Below are 9,999 nucleotides of genomic sequence, written 5' to 3'. Positions count from 1 at the left end.
GTACATATGTCCTATAAATGTATGTTATTAGGACGAATTAGTTATATGGGTCCTAATTATCATAATAGTTAATATGATATAATAAGATATTTAAATTGTGTATCATATAAAGGGACTTTATAAGACATTAAAATGTGTGTGTCTTATTATTTGGTAGAGTAATAGGACACGTGATATGACGGTCATATGAAAATTACTCTTTATAAGACATTTATTTGTGTGGGTTATATTATAGTTGTGATGACCCGAAAAATTTCGACTAATTTAAACCAATTCTCTTTATGATTTAATATTATGTAAATATACATATATGTATGTATATATATATATATATATATTATAAGATGTACAAGTAAAAACGACTTTCCTACAGTAAAACATTAATTGCTACAGTAAAAATGACTTTGCTACAGTAAAACACTATTTGCTACAGTGAAACCGTATTTTGCTACAGTGCTACAGTGAAAACGACTTTGCTACAGTGAAAACGCCTTTGCTACAGTGCTACAGTGAAAACGACTTTGCTACACTATTTGCTACAGTAAAACACTATTTGCTACAGTAAACACTATTTGCTACAGTAAAACACTATTTGCTACAGCAAAACACTATTTGCTGTCGACGAACTAGCAAACAGAAACAGAAAAGGCGGCCATGCGATCGCATGGCAAAAACACTGAAAACTCATGCGATCGCATGAGCTACAGTAAATCGAAAAGTACTATAAAAGGTCAGTTTTGCTCGACGAATTTTCATAATAATTTAAGTACGTAAATTTTATATTTATAATTATAATTATAATTTTAATTTTAAGTTTAATAATAATAAAGTATATTCGAGGGTATTTTTAATTCGGGTTTCAAACCGTTCTAAAATAAGGAAATATTGGGTATTGTTCGGGGTATTGTTCTTGAATCCAAGACCAACCATACAGTCGTCTACCATCATTACGTCTACGCAATTTGCCTACAATATTGAATCGCAATATTGAACTGTGAGTTATAGTCTCCCTTTTTAAATACTTTAAATATTTTTGGGCTGAGAATACATGCAATTTATTTTAAACGCGATAAGACACAAGTACATACTAAATTCTACACTGAGTTAAACCGAAAATCCCTTAGCTTTGGTAACTAGTAGCTGCCAGTACATAGGATATGGACTGGTGGGCGCGAATAATTGTATATGGATCCATAGGGCTTGACATCCCCGTCCGAGCTAGAGCGCTAGCCTTTTAACGGACGTATGTTATTTGAGTTTAAGACACGTTGGTTTGCGCGTATTAAAACGAATGGGGTAATTATCACTATAGCGTTAAGTTTAGTTACCAGGGTGCTCTGTTACGTAGAATCTATTGATAAACTTTTGATGAAATCTTGTGGTCTATCTTTATATATGTTTATGACTCGAGCAATTAAACCTATAACTCACCAACATTCGTGTTGACTTTTTAGCATGTTTTATTCTCAGGTCCTTAGAATGCTTCCGCTGTGATGTGCTTGTTGCCTGCATGGAGTCTCTCATGCTTTGTACAAAGTTTATTGCATTCAAAATAAAACTGCGTTGTGTAATAAATAATTGGACTGTGATGTCAACCTGTAAATTAAAGACTTATGTATTTTGGGGTTTTGCTTATACCTAAGCACTCGCCCACATGTTTATAACTTTCTATGTTTAGAAAGTCACTTATTTTAATGAATGCAATATTTTATCAAAACGTATCATATAGAGGTCAAAACCTCACTGTGGAATCAATGATTAACGTGCCGCGTCAATAGCGATTTTGACGGGTCGTTACAATAGTAGATATAATAGGACACTTAAATTCTTTAATAGGACATTTTTAGTTTTTGAAGTCATAATTATCATCTTATTTCATAGGACACTTTAATTGTGAATCATCAAATGTTTCTTTATAAGACATTTAACGGTTTAGTGTCGCATTATGTTTTAATTCAATAGGACACTTTATATAAAAGTCGTATAAAATAAACTATTATAAGACATTTATTTGTCCTAGTCGTATTATATATTTAGCTAATAAGACATATAATACTTATAGTACATGTCGTATTTATTTATCCTAGTCGTATTATATATTTAGCTAATAGGAAATGTCGTATCATTGTCAATTTTTAGGACATTTTTAATTTTTGGGGTCATAATTATCATATATTTCATAGGACATTTTAATTGTGAATCATAAAATGATACTTTATAAGACATTTAACGGTTTAGTGTCACATTATGTGTTAATTTAATATGACAATTTATATTAAAGTCATATGAAATAAACTATAATAGGACATTTATTTGTCCTAGTCATATTATATATTTAGCTAATAAGACATGTAATATTTATGTCGTATCATTGTCAATTTTTAGGACACTTTTAGTTTTTAGAGTCATAATTATCATATGATTTCATATGACACTTTAATTGTGAATCATTGAATAGTACTTTATAAGACATTTAACAATGTAGTGTCGCATTATGTGTTAATTTAATAGGACACCTTATATACAAGTCATATTAAATATAGTATCATAGGACATTTATTTGTTCTAGCAGTATCATTTCTTAAGCTAATAGGACATGCCATACTTATATCATATCATTGTAAATATTAGTACACTTTTAGTTTTTTTTTTTTAGTCTTAATTATCATATGATTCACATGACACTTTAATAGTGACTCATTAAATGAGACTTTATAAGATATTTAATGATTTGGTGTCACATTACGTGTTAATTTAATAGGACACCTTATATAAAAGTCATATTAAATATACTATCGTAAGACATTTGTTTGTGAATGTCGTATTACATCAAAACATAGTAAGACATTTAATATGTAAGTCATATCAATGTAAGCATTTAGGAACGTTGATTGTTTAATAATACGGATGAGTTTTTTATGTCTTAATATTATGAAAAGGAGTTATAAGAATCGAATTCGGTGATCTATCCGTTTACACACTTTTTTAAATCATAAAATTATGGTTATAAAATACCTTACATTGACAATTCATGTTAAAATTGTGACAATTCCAGTTAAGATTTTAATCAATTTTGTTATAAAGGTTTCGGAAAAATCCGGATATCTAGCATTGGTATTATCCATTAGCAACTTGTTAGGAGATAAAACTTTTGAAACCTGTCGTGTATCTAAGTTTTATTACAACTGAATGATGCTATAAGTATCTTATAATCCGGATGGTACATGTACAAAATTGATGTCGATCCAAATTACAAGACCCAAATTACAACTCGATCAGATTACATCATATTGTTAAAACAAGACCCATCAATTTTATTATATCTGTAAAAAAAAAAAAAAAAAAAAAAAAAAAAAAAAAAAATCAGACTCTTGAAACCTATGTATCTGGATTTTATACAACTTGTCAGTTGTATAAAATAAGACCCAAATTACAACTAAAATTACATCATAATACATCATATACAACTGAAATAACAAGATCTAACAGCATATAATCTAGATAGTAAACAAAATAACCAAAACACAGTAGTTCAAAAGTATTCTACAAGTTATAAAATAGTAATAAACTTATCATTACAATTACAAATAAAGTACATAACCCAAAATGAACAATAGTTTGATCGGCAACAAAAGAACAAAAACCATACTACCAATAATCAACACAACAGTTAGTACGAGTGTGATACATATATTATCAATGAACACATATAGATAGATAAAAAAAAACTGCAGATTACTTAAACACTGCTCATAAACAATGATAGTCAGAAACCAAAATCAGTCAACCCAATAACTATGACATAGAAAAACACACAATAAGACTTGCATAACTAACAACTTCAAAAAAAAGTCAGATTCTACTGTCCTATATATATATATATATATATATATATATATATATATAGCTTCAAGCTTTTGAACATATCATGTAATCCACGTAACCTATGCATATTATCCATGGCAAGTGTTTACTTTTAACGGTAAACATTAAGGTTCTACTGGAAAACACCTAATAACTCAACTACCAAGTTATAGAGGAGGCTAAACTAGATAAATATACCCTCAACCCTAGCCAAAAACTACTTGAATCTGCATTCTGTAATAGAACACTTCCATGACATGTTTGCCATGCCTTGGGGGCTACTTTTGTAATCAACTAATCATAATCAAACAACAAAATTACACACAAAACCACCATAGCATACACACCTGTTCTACAGCAAACATAATTTGGTTCAAGTGAGCAAAATAAAGTAGAAGTGCAATTAATTAAATAAGGATAAAAATTCGAGCATATACAAAAGGCGCATACACAAAAGTTAACGGATCAAAACTAACGTTTTTATTCATATACACAAAAGTTAACGGATCGAAAGTAACGGTTTTATTCGCATACACAAAAGTTTACGGATTAAAAGGAACGATTTTATTCGCATACACAAAAGTTAGCGGATTAAAAGTATCTGTTTTACCCAAAGTGCATGTCCACGACTACACAAGAGGTGTGGATGAAGACGAATATGGTGAACTGGTCGCATCAGCAGCTATCATGGTTTTGTCGGTGTTTGTGTTAGGGGTCTGAATATCTCCAAAAGTCGTCCAAAATTCACTTGGGGTAACATCGCTTGGCCAACCTGTTTTACACGAGCTAAATGCTTTACCCTTCACTTCACTTACGTAGACGCGGTCTCTATGTGAGAAAGTATGTTTGCCACTTCCGGGGACACCTCTGTCCGTTGTTTTCTTCAGTTTCTTAGAAGGGTCGGATTTAAGTTCTTTTTTTTCGTTTTTACTAGTTTGCGGGTCATTTCGTGATACCTTGTATCTACCAGGTGGTCAAATTGGCTAACAATTTGAAACCCTAGAAGACAAAATAATGCAAATTAGAACTTTTCTTTAAGTCTATGGCAATCATCACTCATCAGATTAACCATATATGTAGAGCTTTGCAACTTACGTCTCACAAAAGGTTTCATACAAAGTAAAGAATCTTAGATAAGGTGTTTCAAATTTGATAGACTAATAACCCTAAAACGCTAAATGAATCCTTGAGGGATCAACGGACTCACCTGTAGCTCGAGTGGAATACTACAACAAAAATATGTATTAGATGTCAGCATGACTCAATTATACAGTAATCCGCAAAGAGTGCAGATTGATCATGTGCTAAAGAAATAGACTTGTAGTGTAGTTTTAATTTCACAAACCTTGTCAGTTATAGTGTTCATCTATAAGTTAAACATCGTAGGGTGATTGTGTATTGTCAGGCTCATTTCTTTAGACGAAACCTGATTGGTCACTTTGAGTTTCATGTTGTTCGTGGTTATCAGAATTGTCATCGGTAGAGACAATACATAGTCGTTTGCATCTGCGCATTCTAGTAGCTGCAGCACAAAAAATACAACTAAAATAAAAAACAAGGTCGTTGCATATAACTCAAACTAGATAACATTCAAGTATCATTCAATGGTACTGCCACAAGACTAAATTGAATAAAAACTCCTACTGTATGTTAGTTTATTCAGAAACAAAAATAGGTAGGTATTAAAGTAATTTTCTTTTTTTCTTGTTCTAACTTACAGAAAATCAACAGCTTAAACAAATGGGAGAAATGATCGAGCATATAAATTATAGAAAAACATACAAATAAATAAAAACAAAAAATCAAAGAAACTAGGCCAAAAACAAGGATAACAATTCTTCTTTATATAAGGATTGGAATCTAGCATTTTCAAATAACATCACTTCTAGAATTAGTAGTCCTCTAAATATATTCAAACCACAAAATCAGTTACGTATAAGAATTTAGCCACAAATATTTATTCAAGAACGGAAAAAACCCTAATTTTTCTGAATTCGTAACAACAATCGACAATTAACTAAAAAGACATGCAATAGAGAATAGTTTCGAATTGGAAGTAGAAATGAAAACAAACCTGATGTCCGTAAAAAGTGATTTGTTCGTGAGTTGTACTCGAAATTCGTCACCAAAATGAGAACGTGTTTAAAGGTAAGGTTTTGTAGGTGATCTTCAAATTAAAAGAGGCATAATTGAGAAGGAAAATATCCGCTGAAAACTATTTGCGGAAATTGAAGAGGCAAATTTACCCGCTGAACACTTTTCATTTTAGATTTATGACGGGTGGTGGTGGCGGTGGTAGAAAAGTTTATTATTATTGTAACAACCCAACTCGTAATTTATACGATAAATTTTTTTTATATATACAACACAATTACACGCCAATTAAATATGTAACCCATTTCACGAGTTCTATTTAAAACGCACAACAATTAATTGTTTACAATAGGCACGAGGACCACGAATAAAGTTTAGTAGAAGTTTGACCCATTACAAATGATAGTTTATAAACCAAACGGCGTTCCGAGCATGGTTTGGGACTAAACTACCCAAAACTAGGCCAACTTCCAAAAGCTCCAAAATAACAACAACAAGGGGCACCTAGTGCCCAACGACCCCCTTGCCCTTGTCCGCGCATGCATCTAAAAAGATAAACAACGAGAGGGGTAAGCAAAGCTTAGTGAGTAGAATAAATATATACATGCATATAAGACTTACCCACACGCATCCACGATATCATATAACGCACACAATCGCATAACATCTCGATAAATAAGCTAGTATCGTCAAACCGTACAACTAGTCACATTAATAGCATAAATATCATAATCATAAATCAAATGCTAGCATCACCAACTATAAACCATGGTTAACCAAAATTCTTCGCAAGGGGAATGACTTTGCGAAACAAGTCATCGATGTTCATAACAACCGTTAGCTCCCAAACCCGGCTATGGTATACTAACCCCTGAGGTGTTCCAAAAACGGCTATGACATCACCCCCAAGTGTTCCCAAAAACGGCTATGGTATCACTTGATCAACATGTGAGTAAAACACGGCTATTACTCACAATCTTGTACACAAACACGGCTATGTGCACAAATAACACGGATAACAACGTGGGAGTAAAACACGGCTATTACTCGCCACTATATGCACAAACACGACTATGTGCATAAATAACATACGTAGACAAAAACGGCTACGTCTCGCCACTATGGTCACAAAACGGCTATGTGACACCATCAATACGGCACATAAATCATATACATACATATATAGATATTCCACTCACCTCAAGTCCCTTGTGAAAGCTAACCGAGCTTGCAACCCTTCAATGTAACGTACCTATTACATTATACATTTATTAACGTACAATCTAGTTGAACTAAATGCCAACCACTAACCCTTGAGCATTTAATGACCCGTTTGCATTAAATGACTCAACTACACCAAAACCGCCCATTAATGGCCATGCCTCGTCATAAATCACTAAAAGCTAGTGATTAGGGTTTAATAACATCAACTAACATAAACTTGGTGTATTTCATAACCATTTCACCCGATTAGGTCAACTAGTGCTCTTTTGACTCTTTGACTCACAAATCAAGTCAAACTTACACAATAACAACTCTTTCATCCTTTTAAAAGTGCATTAATGACTAACAACATCATTTAGCACTTACAACCTCAAATCACAAGACCAAACCCTAGATAATAGCTATGTAGGGTTTCCTTTCAACAATTCAACCCAAAATCCACCCATTTAACCCTCAAATAGGTCACACAAGTTCCATATGAACCAAACCCTAGCTTAAACTAAATGAAACTCAAAACTTAGAGTTGAGACTTACCAAAACTATCCGCTTGTAGCTAATAACAAGGAGAGCAACTTTAATTCTTGCTTCTAGGATTGATTCACAAAACTTCACCTTCAAATCTTGAGTTTAATCTAAGTGGGTTTTAGGATTTTAGAGGAAAATGTGAAAGAAAATGGAAAAGAAATAAGAAATGGAGAACAAGTGGTTGATATTAAAAGCTCCAAACAGATCTACACGTAAAAAGACCAAATTGCCCCTAAACCCTATTTAATTTGAGCAGAATTCGGAGTCAGAACTGCAGAGACGCCGCGGCGCGGCTCCTTTGTCGCGGCGCGACATAAAGAAGGAAAAATGACCCTTCTTAACTCAAGTTCTGATCTGGATTTACTTTGTTTGTCGCGTCGCGGCCCCATTCCTCGCGGCGCGGCATTGGCCTGTTCCTGGTCACTTCGACAACAAATCATAAAATGAAGGTTCATACAACTAGCACAACTCGTTCACTATTCCTATGCACGTCCAAGCTTCGCCCTTAAGTCTCACACGACTCAGCACCATCGCGACACATACATAAACACGTACACGCACGCATTCAAATATATATATATATATATATATATATATATATATATATATATATATATATATATATATATATATATATATATATATATATATGTACACATATACACTTATACGACAACTAAAACCGTAGCTCATTTAATCACATAACGAACAAGTTTTAAGCGTGCTAATAATTAAGGTTGTACCTTTAAACACGCACGGGAAAACGGGGTGTTACAATTCTCCCCCACTTAAATCGGAGCGCGTCCTCGCTATCCAAGCCGCATGACACGAGGGAAGGTAAACCAACACGAATTCTTCGGGCTCCCAAGTAAACTCGGAACCTTTACTACGACGCCATTGGACCTTAAAGGTCCTCACCTCTTTGTTACGCAATATTTTTACCTTCTCATCGAGTATAGCAATCGGCTCTTCAACGTATTCTAACTTGTTGTTTAGCTCAATTTCGTCTAAAGACATCCATGAAGAATCATCCGCAAGACACTTACGGAGGTGGGAAACATGAAATGTGTTATGGATCCCCGCAAGTTCTTCGGGTAATTCCAAACGATACGTGACTTCACCAACACGAGCTAAAACCTTAAACGGCCCAATAAACCGAGGAGCTAACTTTCCTCATTTCCGAAACCGAATAATACCCTTCCATGGCGAAACCTTGAGCATCACCATATCACCTTCTTGGAATTCGATCAAACGTCTACGCTTATCGACGTAAGATTTTTGCCTATCTTGCGCCTTTTTCAAATGTTCCCGAATCATATTGATTTTATCATTTGTCTCCAATACCAAGTCGGAGCTCCCGACTTTCCTTTGTCCCACTTCGCCCCAACAAATCAGAGTTCGACACCTTCTACCATACAACATCTCATACGGTGGCATTCCAATACTAGAGTGAAAACTATTATTGTACGAGAATTCCACCAAAGGTAAATGTTCATCCCAACTACCACCGAAGTCAATGATACACGCACGTAACATATCCTCCAATGTTTGATTCGTACATTCGGTTTGACCGTCCGTTTGAGGATGTACGCAGTACTCATATTTACCCTCGTACCCATATCTTCATGAAACTTCTTCCAAAATCGAGAATTAAAACGCGTGTCCTGATCCGAAACAATAGACGCGGGAACGCCGTGTCTTGATATCACCTCTTTAATGAACATCTTCGCAAGTGCCTCTGATGTAATCGCTTCTTTAATAGGAAGAAATAATGCACTTTTCGTCAATCTATCAACAATCACCCAAATAGTATCAAATTGGGTTCTTGCCGTTTTTGGCAATTTGGTAATAAAATCCATGGTAATATGCTCCCACTTCCACATCGGAATTTCTAGCGGTTGCAACTTACCATACGGATTTTGGTGTTCGGCTTTAACTTGCAAACACGTGACGCATTGCTCAAAATACTTAACAACGTCGTGCTTCATGCCCGGCCACCAATAATCTTTCTTCAAATCATGGTACATCTTCGTCGCACCCGGATTTATGGAATACTTAGACTTGTGCGCCTCATCAAGAAGCACTTCTCAGAAATCACCCATCTTAGGCACCCACACTCTTTCTTGAAAAGACAATAAACCACGCGAACCCATCATAATGAATTCCGATTGCCCCACAATTCGTTCCGCATGCTTGTTGTGAACGTAAGCCTATATTTGAATCACACCAAGTTTTTCAAGAAAATCGTTAGTAATAATTATACGTAACAATCCCAATCGTAACGCCGGGTGG

General features: G+C 34.2%; 1 long non-coding RNA gene across 1 annotated transcript; it reads right to left on the bottom strand.

Annotated features, from left to right (window-relative positions):
* Nucleotides 1–4,878: 4,878 nt before the first annotated feature.
* On the bottom strand, nucleotides 4,879–6,105 carry LOC139848073 (uncharacterized). The gene is made up of 2 exons (XR_011759826.1): nucleotides 5,939–6,105; nucleotides 4,879–5,386 (listed from the first exon to the last, which is right to left on the bottom strand). It is a non-coding gene; the product is annotated as an uncharacterized lncRNA (long non-coding RNA).
* Nucleotides 6,106–9,999: the final 3,894 nt, after the last annotated feature.

Source organism: Rutidosis leptorrhynchoides, chromosome 5, assembly GCF_046630445.1.
Source record: "Rutidosis leptorrhynchoides isolate AG116_Rl617_1_P2 chromosome 5, CSIRO_AGI_Rlap_v1, whole genome shotgun sequence".
NCBI lineage: Eukaryota > Viridiplantae > Streptophyta > Magnoliopsida > Asterales > Asteraceae > Rutidosis > Rutidosis leptorrhynchoides.
This window is presented reverse-complemented; position numbering and strand designations above follow the sequence as displayed.